The sequence below is a fragment of the Bombina bombina genome, chromosome 6 (genome assembly GCF_027579735.1).
Source record: "Bombina bombina isolate aBomBom1 chromosome 6, aBomBom1.pri, whole genome shotgun sequence".
NCBI classification, from domain to species: Eukaryota; Metazoa; Chordata; class Amphibia; order Anura; family Bombinatoridae; genus Bombina; species Bombina bombina.
In genome coordinates this window covers 483529542-483551964 of record NC_069504.1, presented here as the reverse complement: position 1 = coordinate 483551964, position 22423 = coordinate 483529542, and the positions used below count along the sequence as shown (strand labels likewise).

At 39.9% G+C, this 22423-nt stretch overlaps 1 protein-coding gene across 1 annotated transcript in view; it reads right to left on the bottom strand.

Annotated features, from left to right (window-relative positions):
* The window catches only part of SENP8 (SUMO peptidase family member, NEDD8 specific), a 75175-nt gene extending 53103 nt beyond the window's left edge, over positions 1 to 22072 (bottom strand). The window contains exon 1 of the mRNA XM_053717308.1: positions 21730 to 22072. The gene's annotated coding sequence lies outside the window, so the exon portion shown is untranslated. The remainder of the gene's footprint in view (positions 1 to 21729) is intronic.
* Between the last annotated feature and the right edge of the window lie 351 nt (positions 22073 to 22423).

Genomic DNA, 22423 nt, shown 5'->3' with positions numbered 1-22423 from the left:
AGAGAGTTCCACATTGACATTGTTGGAAGAGCCATAGACACTATGTTGAAAAACAGCACTTACACCCACTAAACAACTCTGTTATGAAATACATGAATATGTAAAGCCTAACAGTTTATTGGTTTATTGTTTGACAATATGTTTACAAGGTTTAATTTGGCTTACAGAGGGTTAAGGACAGTCTACCAGTCCCAGTATCAACCCAAATCCCTCTCGGGTTATAACAAGGGTAGGGGCTCCCGTTTAGGAACACACGCGCAAACCCCTACGGCGTACACGCCATGGGGCGAAAACTAGAAGCTAGGTTAATGGCCCCCTCCCACATTACTGTATACTGCAACGACAATCTGAACAGAGGTTTTTTATCTTTTTTTTTTTTTTTTTTTTTTCTCTTTTCTACAACTGAAAGACGGACACTAAGATCACGCCCTAATAACAGCACACTAGGCCACACTATGCCCCTCCTCTTGGAGGTACATTTACAGTAAAAGCCGCCCTATACACGGGCCGCTTAGAACGCAAGTCCTAGGACCGCTTTCCTCGAGGGCCGTCTACAAAATGAGATGTAGAGAAAACCTTAATACGCTAACTGTCACATAATTATATAACCTAGACAGAAGGGCCGCATACATTTATCTCCCTCTATCACTGTAACCGGGGTGCTTAGAAGTCCTAATACCATACAAGACCCAACTCACAAAAAGTCAAGTCACATTCTCAGGTGCCAATATGTTACCTCACCCCAATGCAGTAATTGGGGTGACAAAGTTTTCTATAATTAACGTCAGTTAAGGGGCTTTTCCCCTATTGTTGTTGTTTTACGAATTTTTGAAATTGTTGAGCTGAAGAATTCCTTTTGTTTCTTCTTTCGCATTGTACAATTGTTTGTTGTATCTCCATCTTTATAACTGTTGGTGCAAGAGTAGATTGCATTTAACGCTTACAGCATAATTTGATTGCTTTGATCTATTTCATTACTCATCTTCTTTTCTTCTTACTCTCTTCTCCTAGACTAACCCTCTTTTCTTATCCCTAAATACTAAATTTTTTCCTTTTTTTTTTTTTTTTTTTTTTTTTTTTTCTCTCTCTTCCTCCCCCACCTCACACAATCCAACATGCCTACCGGGCAATCTAAGGCCAGTAGGTTTCAGGATCATGGAATAAATATTACCACAATAAACGCTAAGGGACTTAATAGCCCTGGAAAGCGTTCAATCACCTTTAAGGAACTTGCTAAGCTACAGAGTCAAATTATTCTAGTTCAGGAAACTCATTTCCAGAGGGGGAAAGAACCCAAATGGCATCACCCAACGTACTCGAAGGCAGTGTTTGCCTCGGGGACGAGCAAAAAAGGAGGGGTTGGAATCATCTTTCACAAGTCAGTGCCTATACACATAACACAGGTTGAGAAAGACCCAGAGGGTAGATTCATAGTGGTTATAGGAACCTTATATGGCCACTACATCACACTGGCCTCTGTGTATTCCCCCAGCCTCTCACAGGGGGGCTTTATAAAAAAAGTCACAAACCTCCTCTTGGAGCACTCCAAGGGGATTACCTTTATGGCGGGGGACTTCAATCTGGTAGCCAACCCCTCCATAGACTCCTCAAGGGGAGTCACTTGTACTCCCTCCTCTACCATACGACAGGTTAACTCCATTTTAAGAGAGGTTGCATTGCACGACACATGGAGAACCCTTCACCCGTCCTCAAGAGATTACTCCTTTTACTCTATACCTCATAATAGCTATTCGAGGTTAGACTACATATACACTGACGCTAACGGACTCTCACTTACACAAAAATGTGACATAGGCCATATCACTTGGTCAGATCACGCCCCGGTCACCTGTATGGTCCAATGGCCAGATATCCCAATTACAAATTATACGTGGAAATTAGATGACACCCTACTAGACGACCCCTTAATACTAGAAGACATACGCAAGGCACTCAGGGAATATTTTGAACTAAACATCTCACCATTCACTCCACTCATGACAGTGTGGGAAGCCCATAAGAGCGTCATACGCGGACTACTCATGAAACACAAGGCCATCCTTAATAAGCGCTACCGAGCGAAATACACTGACTTGATCACTACGATACAATCCTTAGAAAACACACACAAATCTGACCCATCTGACACTGATGTAAAAAACAAACTAACTTCCACAAAAGCCGAACTGAATAAATATCTAGAGGAAATGCGCCAAAAGAAAGCACTATCCCTGAGGCAGTTTTATTATGAGGGGGGGAACAAACCTGGAAAAATTTTAGCCAGAACCATCAAAAAAAGACAACTACAGTCATACATTCATTCGATTAAAACTAAAGAAGGGCAACATCACTATAGTAGCTCGCAGATAGCCTCCGCGTTCCACAAATATTATTACTCCTTATATAATATCAGGGAAGAGCCAGAACAACATAGAAGCAACCCCTTAATGCCTTGCAGGACCTCAAAAATAGATACATACCTCCAAGACATAGGGCTACCAACCTTAACCACTGAGGCCTCGGAATACTTAGATTCCCCAATCACAAAGGTAGAACTGATTCAAGCCATCAAAAACTCCCCGTCGGGAAAAAGCCCTGGCCCGGACGGCTTCACTATTCCCTACTATAAAAAACTCTCGGACGAGGTTTCCAGTCCCCTCCTCCAACTGTTTAATAGTCTTAGGGACAGCCCACAACTTTCCAAAGTTCTCCTGGAAGCACACATCACTGTCATCCCTAAGCCCGGCAAAAAACCAGAAGCCCCTGAAAACTTTAGACCCATATCCCTAATCAATACGGACATGAAATTGTTAGCAAAAATTTTGGCGAATCGCCTAAATAAATATCTTCCAGAACTTGTTTCCAATGACCAAGTAGGTTTCGTCCCCGGAAGGGAGGCTAGGGACAACACCGCCAAAGTTCTTCAACTAATTTCCCACGCCAGAGTCTCAAAGACTCCAATGGTTCTATTATCAACCGACGCGGAGAAGGCCTTCGACAGGGTCGATTGGCTTTTTCTGCGTCGGGTCATGGAAAAGATGGGATTTAAAAACGCTTTCTTAAACACAGTTTTTGCACTTTACTCGAGCCCTAACGCCAGGATCAGAGTGAATGGGACGCTGTCTGAGTATTTCCCCATTAGTAATGGTACTAGGCAGGGGTGCCCCCTATCCCCTCTATTATTTGCCCTGTCGATAGAGGCCTTAGCCCAGAGGGTTAGACGGAATCAAAATATTACTGGATTACAGATTGATAACGCTGAATACAAACAAGCCTTATATGCCGATGACGTCCTATACACCATTACAAACGCAGACACATCTCTCCCTGAGCTTCTCAAAGAGTTAAGGGCATACGGTGATGTATCCAATTTTCTTCTTAACCTCGGCAAATCGGAACTTCTAAATATTAACACATGCCCCACAATCATACAATCCCTACAGAAAAATTATAACATCAAAATCGCCAAAGAAAAGCTAAAATACCTAGGAATATACCTCACCTCAGACCCCTCTGACCTTTTCAAGCATAACTATGGGACTCTTAAACATAACATAGCAGCAGATCTTTCTTCCTGGGTCAACAGCCCTATCTCATGGCTGGGAAGAGTAGGAGTCATTAAAATGAACATTCTCCCCAGGATTCTTTACATCTTTCAGACGGTCCCTATTGCCCTACCGCCCGGTTACTTGGACCAGCTCCAAAAAATAATAGAACAATATGTATGGGCCAAGGTCAGGCCTCGGCTACCCAGACGCACCATGTATCTACCTAGAGACAGGGGGGGGCTAGGCCTCCCCGACTTAAAAGCATACAGATCCGCGGTTATCTTACAAAGGATAGTCGAGTGGTCACATAATATAGAGCAGAAAGCTTGGATACAGGTAGACAGAAAAATCCTTAAAATAAACAATTTGGGTACTCTGGCCTGGACCACCCCCTCTAAAAGATCTAGGGTCATCCGAAGTTACCACTTACTGACAGAGACTCTCCGAACATGGGATGACATTCTGGCCACTACATCACATATATCCACAAGATATTCCCCCCTCACACCAATCATAGAGAACCCTGACCTCCCTTTCCATAAACTGGGCTCCCGCAGGGCTAAACCATACAGCTTGAAGGAGGGTTCGATGCGAAGTATAACAGAAAGCGGGTCCTTATTGCCATGGGACAGATTGAGGGATATCCACACAGATATATTTAGTTCTTGGCTACATTACAACCAGCTGACACACTTTATAAAGACCCATAGAAACAAACAAGACATGGGCAGGGAACTAACACCTTTTGAGGCTCTTTGTCACTCAGCAAACGCCCTCAAACACCTGATCTCGTTGATATATAAGATTTTGCTCGTCCCTGGGGCGGACACACTCCCCACCTATACAAGCCAATGGCATAGGGATTTGAACTCTGAACTTGAAAGTACGGCTTGGATTAGGGCCTTTGCCCTAGCTAGAAAGACCTCGGTATCAGCATATATCCAAGAGTCCCACATTAAGCTCCTTAGTAGATGGTATCTTACCCCGACGAGACTGCAAAAAATGTTCCCGGCCCTCAGCTCCACCTGCTGGAGGAGTTGCGGAGCAGACGGATCATTGCTACACATCTGGTGGTACTGCCCAAACCTTGCGAACTTCTGGTCGGGAGTTTTCAAGGAAATGTCTGAAATCCTTAATGTTAATGTCCCTAACTCACCAGAAACACTCTTATTCCTGAACCTGCCTAAGACACAAAGTGCTGCACACTTAGCGCTTTTGCTGATAATGATCACGGGAGCCAAGCTTTTAATTCCCAGAAAATGGAAAACACAGATCACTCCTTCCATCGAGGAGTGGCGATCTCAGATTGGGGCCACTCTCCTCATGGAGAGATTCCACTACTTGAAAACACACAACCTAGAGACATATGAGTTGATACTGGCCCTCTGGCACAAAACAATCTAGAGTCCCCCTTCAGCACTAGAACCCCTGTCCCTCCCCCTTTTTTTTTCTTTTTTTTTTTCTTCTCTTTCTCTCTCCTCTCGCCCTCAGTCTCTTCTCATTTTCTCTTCACTAACTCCACTTTTTCTCCTTCTCTCCCTTCCACCTATGCTTTTGCACTACCAATATATCAAACGCAACTCGCTGCTGAATTCTGAGCTTGCAATATAGAATACTCAAAGACTGAATAAAATTAAAAACTGGACATTTTAATTTTCGTCATCGGAAGAATCCTGATGACCGAAATCAATAGGTTTTGATGTGAAATATAGTTTGGTTATGAAGAATATTGATTTGTATGACCTCTACTCTAGAATGTAACCGAAATGTTTCTTCTTACTTGCTCATTGAGTGTAAATTGTTTATTCACATCAATAAAGCTTTTGAAAAAAAAAAAAAAAAAAAAAAAAAAAAAAAAAAAAAATAAACATTTGATTGTGCAAAATGGGTACTGGCAGACAGCTGCCAGTACCCAAGATGGCCCCCAATAAGGCAGAGGGGGAGGCTTAGAGAGCTGTTTTGGGGGGGGATCAGGGAGGTTGGGGGTTAAGGGGGGATCCTAAACACAGCATATGTAAATATGCTTTTTTTTTTTTCTTTAAAAAAAAAAAAATTTTATTTTAGTACTGGCAGACTTTCTGCCAGTACTTAAGATGGCGGGGACAATAGTGGGGTGGGGGAGGGAAGGGAGCTGTTTGGGAGGGATCAGGGGGTGGGATGTGTCAGGTGGGAGGCTGAACTCTACACTAAAGCTAAAATTAACCCTGCAAGCTCCCTACACACTACCTAATTAACCCCTTCACTGCTAGCCATAATACACGTGTGATGCGCAGCAGCATTTAGCGACTTTCTAATTACCAAAAAGCAACGCCAAAGTCATATATGTCTGCTATTTCTGAACAAAGGGCATCCCAGAGAAGCATTTACAACCATTTGTGCCATAATTGCACAAGCTGTTTGTAAATAATTTCAGTGAGAAACCTAAAATTGTGAAAAAATTTAAGTTTTTTTTAATTTGATCGCATTTGGCGGTGAAATGGTGGCATGAAATATACCAAAATGGGCCTAGATCAATACTTGGGGTTGTCTACTACACTACACTAAAGCTAAAATTAACCCTAGAAGCTCCCTACATGCTCCCTAATTAACCCCTTCACTGCTGGGCATAATACACGTATTTTGCGCAGGGGCATTTAGCAGCCTTCTAATTACCAAAAAGCAAAGCCAAAGCCATATATGTCTGCTATTTCTGAACAAACGGGGTCCCAGAGAAGCATTTACAACCATTTATGCTATAATTGCATAAGTTGTTTGTAAATAATTTCAGTGAGAAACCTAAAGTTTGTGAAAATATTTGTGAAAAAGTGAACATTTTTTTTTATTTGATGGCATTTGGCGGTGAAATGGTGGCATGAAATATACCAAAATGGGCCTTACTTTGGGATGTCTTCTAAAAAAAAATATATACATGTCAATGGATATTCAGGGATTCCTGAAAGATATTAGTGTTCCAATGTAACTAGCGCTAATTTTGAAAAAAGTGGTTTGGAAATAGCAAAGTGCTACTTGTATTTATGGCCCTATAACTTGCAAAAAAAGCAAAGAACATGTAAACATTGGGTATTTCTAAACTCAGGACAAAATTTAGAAACTATTTAGCATGGGTGTTTTTTGGTGGTTGTAGATGTGTAACAGATTTTGGGGGTCAAAGTTAGAAAAAATGTGTTTTTTTCCATTTTTTCCCTCATATTTTATAATGTTTTTTTATAGTAAATTATAAGATATGATGAAAATTATGGTATCTTTTGAAAGTCAATTTAATGGCGAGAAAAACGGTATATAATATATGTGGTTACAGTAAATGAGTAAGAGGAAAAACATAATTTATGCTTACCTGATAAATTCCTTTCTCCTGTAGTGTGATCAGTCCACGGGTCATCATTACTTCTGGGATATTACTCCTCCCCAACAGGAAGTGCAAGAGGATTCACCCAGCAGAGCTGCCATATAGCTCCTCCCCTCTACGTCACCCCCAGTCATTCGACCAAGGACCAACGAGAAAGGAGAAGCCAAAGGGTGTAGTGGTGACTGGAGTATAATTTAAAAAATATTTACCTGCCGTAAAAAACAGGGCGGGCCGTGGACTGATCACACTACAGGAGAAAGGAATTTATCAGTTAAGCATAAATTATGTTTTCTCCTGTTAAGTGTGATCAGTCCACGGGTCATCATTACTTCTGGGATACCAATACCAAAGCAAAAGTACACGGATGACGGGAGGGATAGGCAGGCTCTTTTATACAGAAGGAACCACTGCCTGAAGAACCTTTCTCCCAAAAATAGCCTCCGAGGAAGCAAAAGTGTCAAATTTGTAAAATTTGGAAAAAGTATGAAGCGAAGACCAAGTTGCAGCCTTGCAAATCTGTTCAACAGAGGCCTCATTCTTAAAGGCCCAAGTGGAAGCCACAGCTCTAGTGGAATGAGCTGTAATTCTTTCAGGAGGCTGCTGTCCAGCAGTCTCATAAGCTAAACGTATTATGCTACGAAGCCAAAAAGAGAGAGAGGTAGCAGAAGCTTTTTGACCTCTCCTCTGACCAGAGTAAACGACAAACAGGGAAGACGTTTGTCGAAAATCTTTAGTTGCCTGTAAATAAAATTTTAGGGCACGAACTACATCCAGATTGTTCAGAAGTCGTTCCTTCCTTGAAGAACGATTTGGACACAAGGATGGAACAACAATCTCTTGATTGATATTCCTGTTAGTGACTACCTTAGGTAAGAACCCAGGTTTAGTACGCAGAACTACCTTATCCGAGTGAAAAATCAAATAAGGAGAATCACAATGTAAGGCTGATAACTCAGAGACTCTTCGAGCCGAGGAAATAGCCATTAAAAATAGAACTTTCCAAGATAACAACTTTATATCAATGGAATGAAGGAGTTCAAACGGAACGCCCTGTAAAACGTTAAGAACAAGGTTTAAACTCCATGGCGGAGCAACAGTTTTAAACACAGGCTTAATCCTGGCCAAAGCCTGACAAAAAGCCTGAACGTCTGGAACTTCTGACAGACGTTTGTGCAACAGAATGGACAGAGCTGAGATCTGTCCCTTTAAGGAACTAGCGGATAAACCCTTTTCTAAACCTTCTTGTAGAAAAGACAATATCCTAGGAATCCTAACCTTACTCCAAGAGTAACCTTTGGATTCGCACCAATATAGGTATTTACGCCATATTTTATGGTAAATCTTTCTGGTAACAGGCTTCCTAGCCTGTATTAAGGTATCAATAACTGACTCAGAAAAACCACGTTTTGATAAAATCAAGCGTTCAATTTCCAAGCAGTCAGCTTCAGAGAAGTTAGATTTTGATGTTTGAAAGGACCCTGTATCAGAAGGTCCTGTTTCAGAGGTAGAGACCAAGGTGGACAGGATGACATGTCCACCAGATCTGCATACCAAGTCCTGCGTGGCCATGCAGGCGCTATTAGAATCACTGATGCTCTCTCCTGTTTGATTCTGGCAATCAATCGAGGAAGCATCGGGAAGGGTGAAAACACATAAGCCATCCTGAAGGTCCAAGGTGCTGTCAAGGCATCTATCAGGACCGCTCCCGGATCCCTGGATCTGGACCCGTAACGAGGAAGCTTGGCGTTCTGTCGAGACGCCATGAGATCTATCTCTGGTTTGCCCCAATGTCGAAGTATTTGGGCAAAGACCTCCGGATGAAGTTCCCACTCCCCCGGATGAAAAGTCTGACGACTTAAAAAATCCGCCTCCCAGTTCTCCACTCCCGGGATGTGGATTGCTGACAGGTGGCAAGAGTGAGACTCTGCCCAGCGAATTATCTTTGATACTTCCATCATTGCTAGGGAGCTTCTTGTCCCTCCCTGATGGTTGATGTAGGCTACAGTCGTGATGTTGTCCGACTGAAACCTGATGAACCCCCGAGTTGTCAACTGGGGCCAAGCCAGAAGGGCATTGAGAACTGCTCTCAATTCCAGAATGCTTATTGGCAGGAGACTCTCCTCCTGATTCCATTGTCCCTGAGCCTTCAGAGAATTCCAGACGGCGCCCCAACCTAGTAGGCTGGCGTCTGTTACAATTGTCCAGTCTGGCCTGCTGAATGGCATCCCCCTGGACAGATGTGGCCGAGAAAGCCACCATAGAAGAGAATTTCTGGTCTCTTGATCCAGATTCAGAGAAGGGGACAAGTCTGAGTAATCCCCATTCCACTGACTTAGCATGCACAATTGCAGCGGTCTGAGGTGTAGGCGTGCAAAGGGTACTATGTCCATTGCCGCTACCATTAGGCCGATTACCTCCATGCATTGAGCCACTGACGGGTGTTGAATGGAATGAAGGACACGGCATGCACTTTGAAGTTTTGTTAACCTGTCTTCTGTCAGGTAAATTTTCATTTCTACAGAATCTATAAGAGTCCCCAGGAAGGGAACTCTTGTGAGTGGAAAGAGAGAACTTTTCTTTTCGTTCACCTTCCATCCATGCGACCTTAGAAATGCCAGTACTAACTCTGTATGAGACTTGGCAGTTTGAAAGCTTGAAGCTTGTATCAGAATGTCGTCTAGGTACGGAGCTACCGAAATTCCTCGCGGTCTTAGTACCGCCAGAAGAGCACCCAGAACCTTTGTGAAGATTCTTGGAGCCGTAGCCAATCCGATTGGAAGAGCTACAAACTGGTAATGCCTGTCTAGAAAGGCAAACCTTAGATACCGGTAATGATCTTTGTGAATCGGTATGTGAAGGTAAGCATCTTTTAAATCCACTGTGGTCATGTACTGACCCTTTTGGATCATGGGTAAAATTGTCCGAATAGTCTCCATTTTGAACGATGGAACTCTTAGGAATTTGTTTAGGATCTTTAAATCCAGGATTGGCCTGAAAGTTCCCTCTTTTTTGGGAACCACAAACAGGATTTGAGTAAAACCCTTGTCCCTGTTCCGACCGTGGAACTGGATGGATTACTCCCATTAATAAAAGCTCTTGTACGCAGCGTAGAAACGCCTCTGTCTTTGTTTGGTTTGTTGACAACCTTGACAGATGAAATCTCTCTCTTGGGGGAGAGTATTTGAAGTCCAGAAGGTATCCCTGAGATATTATCTCTAGCGCCCAGGGATCCTGGACATCTCTTGCCCAAGCCTGGGCGAAGAGAGAAAGTCTGCCCCCCACTAGATCCGTTCCCGGATCGGGGGCCCTCAATTCATGCTGTTTTAGGGGCAGCAGCAGGTTTCCTGGCCTGCTTGCCCTTGTTCCAGGACTGGTTAGGTCTCCAGCCTTGTCTGTAGCGAGCAACAGATCCTTCCTGTTTTGGAGCAGAGGAAGTTGATGCTGCTCCTGCTTTGAAATTCCGAAAGGAACGAAAATTAGACTGTCTAGCCTTAGGTTTGGCTCTGTCTTGAGGCAGGGCATGGCCTTTACCTCCTGTAATGTCAGCGATAATTTCTTTCAATCCGGGCCCGAATAAGGTCTGCCCTTTGAAAGGTATATTAAGTAATTTAGACTTAGAAGTAACGTCAGCTGACCAGGATTTTAGCCACAGTGCTCTGCGCGCCTGAATGGCGAATCCGGAATTCTTAGCCGTAAGCTTAGTTAAATGTACTACGGCATCTGAAATAAATGAGTTAGCTAATTTAAGAGCTTTAAGCTTGTGTGTAATCTCATCTAATGGAGCTGATTCAAGTGTCTCTTCCAGAGACTCAAACCAAAATGCTGCTGCAGCCATGACAGGCGCAATGCATGCAAGGGGTTGCAATATAAAACCTTGTTGAACAAACATTTTCTTAAGGTAACCCTCTAACTTTTTATCCATTGGATCTGAAAAGGCACAGCTATCCTCCACCGGGATAGTGGTACGCTTAGCTAAAGTAGAAACTGCTCCTTCCACCTTAGGGACCGTTTGCCATAAGTCCCGTGTGGTGGTGTCTATTGGAAACATCTTTCTAAATATCGGAGGGGGTGAGAACGGCACACCGGGTCTATCCCACTCCTTAGTAACAATTTCAGTAAGTCTCTTAGGTATAGGAAAAACGTCAGTACTCGACGGTACCGCAAAATATTTATCCAACCTACACATTTTCTCTGGTATTGCAACTGTGTTACAATCATTCAGAGCCGCTAACACCTCCCCTAGTAATACACGGAGGTTTTCCAGCTTAAATTTAAAATTTGAAATATCTGAATCCAATCTGTTTGGATCAGAACCGTCAGCCGCAGAATGAAGCTCTCCGTCCTCATGTTCTGCAAGTTGTGACGCAGTATCTGACATGGCCCTAGCATTATCAGCGCACTCTGTTCTCACCCCAGAGTGATCACGCTTGCCCCTTAGTTCTGGTAATTTAGCCAAAACTTCAGTCATAACAGTAGCCATATCCTGTAATGTGATTTGTAATGGCCGCCCAGATGTACTCGGCGCCACAATATCACGCACCTCTCGAGCGGGAGATGCAGGTACTGTCACGTGAGGCGAGTTAGTCGGCATAACTCTCCCCTCGTTGTTTGGTGAAATGTGTTCAATTTGTACAGATTGACTTTTATTTAAAGTAGCATCAATGCAGTTAGTACATAAATTTCTATTGGGCTCCACTTTGGCATTAGCACATATAGCACAGATGTCTTCCTCTGAATCAGACATGTTTAACACACTAGCAAATAAACTAGCAACTTGGAAATACTTTTCAAGTAATTTACTATGATATGAAAACGTACTGTGCCTATAAGAAGCACAGAAAGAGTTATGACAGTTGAAAGTTAATAAACTGAAAGGTTATAGCATCAAATCTTTGTAAAAAACACCATTTTAGCAAAGGCTTGTTCCCATTAGCAAAGGATAACTAACCCTGATAGCAGAAAAAAAGTTACAGAAATAAACGTTTTTTATCACAGTCAACTACAATCTCACAGCTCTGCTGTGAGTGATTACCTCCCTCAAAACAAGTTTTGAAGACCCCTGAGTTCTGTAGAGATGAACCGGATCATGCAGGAAATACAATGAGCTTCTGACTGAATTTTTTGATGCGTAGCAAAAGCGCCAAAAAAGGCCCCTCCCCCTCACACACAACAGTGAGAGAGATCAGTAAACTGTCATAAATTAAATAAAACAACTGCCAAGTGGAAAAAAATAGTGCCCAAAACATTTTATTCACCCAGTACCTCAGAAAATGAAACGATTTTACATGCCAGCAAAAAACGTTTAACATAAATTAAAAGTTATTAAAAAGCCTGTTGCCAGTCCCTGCAAATTAGGCTAAAGTCTTATGCACACAGTATAATTCCAGTGAAGTGCCATTCCCCAGAATACTAAAGTGTAAAATATACATACATGACAGCCTGATACCAGTTGCTGCTACTGCATTTAAGGCTGAGTTTACATTATATCGGTATGGCAGAATTTTCTCATCAATTCCATTGTCAGAAAATAATAAGCTGCTACATACCTCTTTGCAGATTCATCTGCCCGCTGTCCCCTGATCTGAAGTTTACCTCTCCTCAGATGGCCGAGAAACAGCAATATGATCTTAACTACGCCGGCTAAAATCATAGTAAAAACTCAGGTAGATTCTTCTTCAAATTCTACCAGAGAAGGAATAACACACTCCGGTGCTATTATAAAATAACAAACTTTTGATTGAAGGTATAAAACTAAGTATAATCACCATAGTCCTCTCACACATCCTATCTAGTCGTTGGGTGCAAGAGAATGACTGGGGGTGACGTAGAGGGGAGGAGCTATATGGCAGCTCTGCTGGGTGAATCCTCTTGCACTTCCTGTTGGGGAGGAGTAATATCCCAGAAGTAATGATGACCCGTGGACTGATCACACTTAACAGGAGAAATTACAGCTAAACACAAACACCGCAAAAATGTAAAAATAGCCTTGGTCCCAAACGGACAGAAAATGGAAAAGTGTTGCGGTCATTAAGGGGTTAATAACAGGCGAGCGGACACGATTCACTGTAGCAAATCAGGTTTGCTCGACCTCGCGTATGCGGTCGCCATTTAACATTGCAAGAGCGGTAACAACTAATCGATATAATCAATTATGAAAATATTTGTCAACGAATCTCATAATTGTTTAGTTGGTTTGCAATTGGTTGGTCTGTGGACAGCACCAGCTGCTTCACTCTAATGAGCTCCTGCACATGGTATTGTGTTTTATGGTTATGTCCTTAGCCTACAGGATGTCTACAGATGTTTACTTTCCAGACAGTATAAGCTAATCCTGGCTTATGTGCAACAAAGAAATAATAAGAATCATCATTTGGATTGTTTATATTAAAATCGGCTGATTTGGGACTATGCTTTGCATGATATAGTGCCGAGTTTGTTATTTACGCCTAGCCCTAGATTGATGGGAGTTATTTCAATTGATGTGCACTATTATCTGTTTGCACAATTATCAGCGGATCGCTTGCTATTGCTGATTATATGTACTGTATAGATAAATGTGTAAGGCTTTGTCCTGTTTTTGATATATAGTCCTTAGCGCTTTTGACTTTTTTTATATATATATATATATATATATATATATATATATATATATATATATATATAAAAAAAAAATCGATTCTAATATGTATCAAATTCAACCTCTATAAGTGTATATTTGTTATTTTAAGAGCGGACTAGATACGTTTTCCCTAACCTTATAGCTGGTTATTTACCATTGCATATAGATATTCAATATTTTTTAATGTTAGAATGAAGTCCAAGCTTACTTTGTTAAGAGGCCACTTACATTGGTGGAGAGTAAAAGATAAATATCTCACCTTGATGAAATTGGCAAAACCCTATTTATGAAACTCAAGCACCTCAACACCATCTGAGCACCTCTTCTCTTCTGCAGGCAAAATAGCTTGGATTTTATTTTAAATATAGGGATTTTTTTTTTATCCAATTAGTCTATTAATCGAAAAAATAAACGGCCGATTAATAGATTATGAAAATAATAGTTGCAGCCCTAAACATTGCACAAGCATTTCTGGTAAAATGCTTGTGCAATGCTGCCCCCTGCTTAACAGCGGCCAATGAGCTGCTAGCAGGGGCAGTCAATCATCCCGATCGGATTGGGATGATTTCAGTCATGCAGCGGTCTAACAACCGCTTCTTCTTAACTTCCGTTTCAGGCTGACTTGAAACAATGGGGCTCTGAAGCAGCATCCGCTACTTCATAAATGGAGCCCGTAGAGTCCACTTGCCTAATAGCTGCCCTCATCTAACTACACACTGACATTCTTACCTTTGCAGTCACCACCTCCTGTTTCTCACCCTCCTACCCATCTAGCTTGTAAATTCCCACGGGAACAGGGCCCTCAATTCACCCTGTATTTGTTAAACGTTGGTGTCTTTAATATTGTTTTGTACTTTTATCTTTGTACCCATAAACAGCACTGCGGAATCTGTTGGCGCTTTATATAATAATAATAAATAATAATACATGTAGCTGCAATGCGGGATTCTTCCACCAGGGGAGCCTCAGTGCTTTACTGTGATCTTATGGGATTTCCTTGAAATCGTGCAAGATTTCATAGTTAACTTCCTTAAAGGGCCACTAAAGTAAAAATTAAAGTTTCATGATTCAGATAAAGCAAGTAATAATAAAACACTTTTCAATATGCTTCCATTATCATAACATGCACATTATTTTTATATGCATACTTTCCTAGGATCCAGCTCCTAATGAGCATGTGCGAAAGTACATACTGCACATTATATACGTATATGTATTTTGTGATTGGCTGATGAATGTCACATGATACAGGGGGTGGAAAATTGGACTAAAAAGGGACATAGAACCCAATTTTTTTCTTTTGTGATTCAGAGAAAGCATGCCCTTTTAAACATCTTTCCAATGTATTTCTATCATCTAATTTGTTTTGTTTTCTTGGTATCCTATGGTCAAAGCATATCTAGATAGGATCAGAAGCCGCTGATTGGTGGCTGCACATGAATGCCTCATGAGATTGGCTCGCCCATGTGCATTGCTGTTTCTTTGTCAAAATATACTAAGGAGGAAGCAAAATAGATAATAGAAGTAAATAGGAAAGTTGTTTAAAATAATTTTCTCTATCTAAATCATGAAAGAAAAAAATTTGACAGAAAATATTCTACTGTTGATTTTAAATTTAAAGTGCTGCCTTTTTTATTGTGAATTAGTCAGTTATTCAATTAAACTGTACATCGGGCTCGATTTATCAAAGGCTTTGCCTGCCTACGACTGCAGGTTCTCACAAGAGGTGGAGAATTTAAATCTCCCCGGTCTCATCCGACCGGAGAGATTGACAGCTCCTGCCCGCGCATGTGATTGGCTGTGCGTGGGCAGGGGGCAGCATTGCACAGGAGCAAAAAAAAAAAAATAGTACTCTTGTGCAAAGCTGAATTCCGCCAACAGAATTCTGCCCGCCAGAGGCGAGCTGTGGCGGACAGGGGTGCTTATGTACGCCGGAAAGGACAACAGAAAGAGTTAGAGGTGGCGCCTACGGCTAGCTGTCTTAAAATAAATTGGAAAGTGATAATTTATAAGATCAAATAATGTGAATAAACGTTATAATATAAAAAGGAGTTTTGTGGAAATAATTTTGCCAAACAAAAGTATTGGAAGAGTGAATAGATAAAATATTTTATTGAAAATAGATATCAATCTAAATGTATTTACAACACAATAATGAAAGTATAGTATAATAAAAAATTATTGGATACGTAACTTGGTGGCTGGATTCTATAGTATGGATATATATTTACTAGATGCTGGTTAGATATCCAGTGAATGAAATATACTCCAAAACAAAAATATATAATAATAATATCAATAGACACTTAAAAAGGCTCAAAAAAAGAAAAAAAACAAAATAGTCAAATTTTGAAAAAATAAGAAGAAATAGGAAAAAATGTTTGAAAAATGTAAAAAATATTTGAAAAAATGTAAAAAATCTATAAAAAATATATGAAAAAAATAAAGAATATATGCAAAAAACAATGTTTCCGTTTAAAATTCACGTTTTAAAATTGCTGCAGCGAAAAAAAGGGTAATAAAAATTAGCACATAAAGCTTCAAGTGCTAATTTTTATTACCCTTTTTTTCGCTGCAGCAATTTTAAAACGTGAATTTTAAACAGAAACATTGTTTTTTGCATATATTCTTTATTTTTTTCATATATTTTTTATAGATTTTTTACATTTTTTCAAATATTTTTTACATTTTTCAAACATTTTTTCCTATTTCTTCTTATTTTTTCAAAATTTGACTATTTTGATTTTTTTCTTTTTTTGAGCCTTTTTAAGTGTCTATTGATATTATTATTATATATTTTTGTTTTGGAGTATATTTCATTCACTGGATATCTAACCAGCATCTAGTAAATATATATCCATACTATAGAATCCAGCCACCAAGTTACGTATCCAATAATTTTTTATTATACTATACTTTCATTATTGTGTTGTAAATACATTTAGATTAAATATTTTATTGTAAATAGATATCAATCTATTCACTCTTCCAATACTTTTGTTTGGCAAAATTATTTCCACAAAACTCCTTTTTATATTATAACGTTTATTCACATTATTTGATCTTATAAATTATCACTTTCCAATTTATTTTAAGACAGCTAGCCGTAGGCGCCACCTCTAACTCTTTCTGTTGTCCTGTCTAGCATCCAAGTTTGCAAATTTGTGAGATTTTTTGCAAACCTAGAGGTAGGCCAGTCTGTCTCACAAAACAGTTTGATACACACCCCTTGTTTCTTGTGCTTATGTACGCCCGTCCTCCAACGCTTGATAAACCGAGCCCTGACAGATTTGGAGTGTTTTTGCAAAGAAGAGTGGGCAAATCTTACCAAGTCAAAATGTACCATGCTGATAGACTCATACCCCAAAAGAATGAGTGCTGTAATAAAATCAAAAAGGTGCTTCAACAAAGTATTTGTTTATTTATTTTTATATTTTTTCTTCCCTCTACCTAAAATATTTTAGTTTGTTTTGCAATTGAGTTGTACAGTTTATAGGTCACATTAAAGGTGGAAAAAATTCTGAAATGATTTATCTTTTTCTCATTTTTTCACATCACAGAAACCTGACATTTTAACAGGGGTGTGTAGACTTTATATCCACTGGGGAGACAGACAGATATATAGATATAGTGTATTGTTATTTTGTATTGTCTGACAAACGGGGTAACATCCCGAAACATTACATTAAAGGTAACTTTGGAAATCCTGGCGAGTGCATCCCCATTCTTTACTACTATCAATACCATGGAAGCACCCTGGGTGGATGAAATGTTAACAGTGAGTGCTGGCCTGCCTGCTGATATAAATATATACGCACACTTTATATATTAGATGTGTGTATTCGGTAGTTTCGTTCAATGCTGAATGCGGAAGTAGTTAGCTGCTTTCGGTATTCAGCTCTTTTCAGAGCTGAATATCCGCCTGTGCAACTGAAACACTGGATTTGCACATGTCAGTGAGCCAAATACTAAAAACAGCTTCCTGCTTCCTCATTCTGCGGTGAACAAAACTGAATGCACATCTCAATTATTAATATCCAGCTGTGTGTTTAGCGCTGTTGATTGAAACAGTGACAGTTTATACTTGGGACCTGCCTGAACAGTATTTCATGGGTTAAACACATAGCTTTGCCCCATCTCTAGTGATTAATGACATGCTCTAACAAATTGTTCTTGATTTGTGTTAAAGGGACAGTCTAGTCCAAAACAATGCAATTTTAAACAATTTTCCAATTTACTTCTATCACTAATTTTGCTTTGTTCTCTTGGTATTTTTAGTTGAAAGCTAAACCTAGGGGGTTCGTATGCTAATTTCTAAGCCCTTGAAGGCCACCTTTTATCTTAGGGTATTTTAACAGTTTTTTTACCACTAGAGGGTGTTAGTTCATGTTTTTCATATAGATAACACTGTGCTCATGCACGTGGAGTTCCTAGGAGCCAGCACTGATTGGCTAAAATGCAAGTCTATCAAAAGAACTGAAAAAAGGAGGCAGTTTGAAGAGGCTTAGATACAAGATAATCACAGAGGTAAAAAGTGTATTACCCCTTAACGACACACACAAACTGGTCTTTAAAGAATAGCGACGTACCCTGTACGTCGTTAGGGGTTTCAAGCGGCTGGAATCGATCCGGATCGCTTCCAGGCGCTTTCAAGGTAATGCCGTGATGCCTCGATATTGGAGGCATTACTGCAATACCTTTTTTGGCAGACCGATGCAGAGAGAGACACTCTGCGGCCCTCTCTGCATCAGAAAGCGATGGTGCCGATCGTTGGTAGGTGGGAGCCATTGCAGGGAGGCGGCCCATCGCTGGGAAACTTCCTTCCGGCCAGCAGATATTGATGTCGGGTGCGCGCGGGAGGTGAGGTGCGCACCCGCAATCTAGCAACATAAAAAATGAAAGTGCTGGGAGTGGGTGCTGGGTGGCAGGGGAGGGGGGGGGGGGGGATACTTTTTAAAGTGATCTGGGAGGGGGAAGGGTATGGAGGGGGGCAGCTAAACTACTGAAAAAGTGAGGGTTTAAAAAAAAAGATCACTTTTTATTGCAAAGTGGGTACTGGCAGACAGCTGCCAATACCCAAATCGGTGGCGAATAGTTAGTGGGGGGGAATGTTAGAGAGCTCTTGGGGGGGGGGGGGAGATCAGGGAGGTTGGGGGCTAAGGGGGGATCCTACACAGCAGATTTTTTTTTTTTTTTTTTTAAATTTAAAAAAAAAAAAAAAACACAACTTATTTTAGTAATGGCACACTTTCACTTTCTGCCATTACTTAAGATGGCTGGGACAATTGTGGGGTGGGGGAGGGAAGAGAGCTGTTTGGGAGGGATCAGGGGGTGGGATGTGTCAGGTAGGAGGCTAATCTCTACACTAAAGCTAAAATTAACCCTTCAAGCTCCCTACAAGCTACCTAATTAAACCTGTCACTGCTGGGCATAATACAAGTGTGGTGCGCAGCGGCATTTAGTGGTGTTCTAATAACCAAAAAGTAATGCCAAAGCCATATATGTCTGCTATTTCTGAACAAAGGGGGTCCCAGAGAAGCATTTACAACCATTTGTGCCATAATTTCACAAGCTGTTTGTAAATTTCAGTGAGAAACCTAAAGTTTGTGAAAAAGTTTGTGGAAAAAGTTTACGATTTTTTTTTATTTGATCGCATTTGGCGGTGAAATGGTGGCATGAAATATACTAAAATGGGTCTAGATCGATGCTTTGGGTTGTCTGCTAAAAAAAAAATATATATATATTATATATACACACACGTGAAGGGTTCTTCAGGGATTCCTGACAGATATCAGTGTTCCAATGTAACTATAGCCAATTTTGAAGAACAAAAATGGTTTGGAAATAGCAAAGTGCTACTTGTATTTATTGCCCTATTACTTGAAAAAAAAAAAAGCAAAGAACATGTAAACATTGGGTATTTCTAAAAGCATGGGTGATATTTGGTGGTTGTAGATGTGTAACAGATTTTGGGGGTCAAAGTTAGAAAAAGTGTGTTTTCCGATTTTTCATTATATTTTATAATTTTTTTATAGGAAATTATAAAAAATAATGGTATCTTTAGAAAGTCCATTTAATGGCGAGAAAAACGGTATATAATGTGTGGGTACAGTAAATGAGTAAGAGGAAAACTACAACTAAACACAAACACCACAGAAATGTAAAAATAGCCCTGGTCCTTAAGGGAAAGAAATTGAAAAATGGCCTTGTCCTTAGGGGGTTAATATAATTGTTGGTTATGCAAAATTAGGGAATGGGTAATAAAGGGAATAACTATCTTTTAAAACAATACATTTTCTGGTGTAGACTGTCCCTTTAATACATTTTTTCTAAGTTTAATTTGTAAGTTGGACAGGTATGAGAAATGCTGGGCATGTACACCTACAAAAATTCAAGCTGTTGCACCAAAACTAAGGATTATAGAATCATAAAACGACAAGGAAGTTGGTTTCTTATTCGTGAAATACTGTTTATTCATGGAAGTTGGTTTCTTATTCATTTATTTTTGTCAGACTGCTTTAAATTGACTTTAAAACAAAAATATAGGTTTTATTTATATAATAATATGATTCATATAAATGTAGTTACACAGAGGTGGAATCCCTTTATACAGCAATTGAATATACAAACTTGAAAAAAGGGCATACGTTGGCACCAATACAAATATTACTATTTTGAATAAATAACAGATATTTTCAAAGGGTTAATAACCATTGGGCCACTGATTTCACTATAAATATATACAGGTTAGATCTCCCTCCATGACATGCAATTGTTTTTAGCCTGGCCAATGGTGTTTTGGGCACAGAAATTGATGCCAACGCTGGCATAGGTGCTCTAATTCTCATTTTTTAATAAGTAACAAATATTCTCGAAGGGTTAATAACCATTGGGCCACTGATTTCACTATGAATATATACAGGGCAGATCCCCCTCCATGCCATGGAATTGTTTTTAGCCTGGCGCATTGGTGTTTTTGACACAGAAATTGATGCCAACCCTGGCATAGGTGACATAACTCATTTTTGAATAAGTATCAGATATTTTCAAAGGGTTAATAGCCATTGGGCCAATGATTTCACTATGAATATATACAGGGTATTCATTCATAGTGAAATCAGTGGCCCAATGGTTATTAACCCTTTGAAAATATCTGTTACTTATTCAAAAATGAGAATTATGTCACCTATGCCAGTGTTGGCATCAATTTCTGTGCCGAAAACACCATTGAGCCAAGCTAAAAACAATTGCATGGAATGGAGGGGGATCTACCCTGTATATATTCATAGTGAAATCAGTGGCCCAATGGTTATTAACCCTTTGAAAATATCTGTTACTTAATCAAAAATGAGAATTAGAGCACCTATGCCAGTGTTGGCATCAATTTATATGCCCAAAAAACCATTGGGCCAGGCTAAAAACCAATTGCATGTCATGGAGGGAGATCTAACCTGTATATATTTATAGTGAAATCAGTGGCCCAATAGTTATTAACCCTTTGAAAATATCTGTTACTTATTCAAAATAGTAATATGTGTATTGGTGCCAACGTATGCCCTTTTTTCAAGTTTGTATATTAAATTGTTGTATAAAGAGATTCCACCTCTGTGTAATTACATTATAAGAATCATATTATTATATAAATAAAACCTATATTTTTATTTTAAAGTCAATTTAAAGCAGTCTGACAAAAAAAAAATGAAGAAACCAATTTCCATGAATAAGAAACAGAATTTCACGAATAAGAAACAGCTTGAATAAGAAACCAACTTCCTTGTCGTGATATCCCTGGAGAAAATGACCCAATGCTTTACAGGCAGTTGCTGTAGATAACAGGGTAAAAGTTTTAGGTTTTTAGCCTTTTCTCTGAAGAGTTGTAATGCATTATCTGAAGACTTTGAGGGGGCATTTCGAAATCCTAGAAAGATTGTTGTGGGTTAATTGTGATCGGGTTTGGGGAACCCTAAATATTTATTTAAAAAAAAAAGAAAAAAAAAGTCACACTACTAAACCACTGTGCTAAATACTTAACAAAAATTATTTTTCCAGCTAACCAATATTAATAAATACTAGAACAATGAGTGCATCGTTCCAGCTTAAAAACTATAAAGAATATTGACGTCCCTCCCAGTCAAACGGTTATTTATTTATTTTATCAGATAAATATTATTAGCGGCCTACTAAACCATGCAATGCCGAGTCTCACAGCCACTCACCTGACACAGCAGCTGAGAACTACGTGACAGCTCACTGGACAAAAAAGCCTGCTAGTCGCAGAAGCTATAGCTAGATGCGCATATGTTTAAATCGCACGCCAGAGCCTTGATGGACTTGGGATGAGGCGGACGGAGACGTATCGGTTACGTATCCCCTGGCTTTTGAATGGAAAAATATGCCTGCAGCGTAGGCTCATACAGGAGCTCGTCAGCCTGAGCAAATAGACGCTAACACTACACTCTTTTTTACGTCAGCTTATACCCATATTCACTGATCTGGGCGAAGATTAGTTTGCGTATAACATCCGCATAAATAAGGAAACGTCGTTAGGCCTCTCTTCAGCGTTACGCGCCGCCTCCCACTCTATACATTGTTCACTTCCTTCCCAGGAGGGCATTTTCTTTCATGTTTGGTTCTGCTGAAACACGATTTTATCACTTTAATAATTGTTAAAGGGATAAAGGTTACATTTTTTAAATGTGCATCAGTGCATTCAGTTTTAATCCTTTCAGCTTTAGTTTCCAACATTTGAAAAACAAAACAACACTTTGCATGAGAGCCCCCTCCCCCTACTGATTGCTTAAAGGGACACTGAAACCAATTTTTTTTTCTTTCATGATTCAGATAGAGCAGCAATTTTAACCCCTTAATGACCGCAGCACTTTTCCATTTTCTGTCCGTTTGGGACCAAGG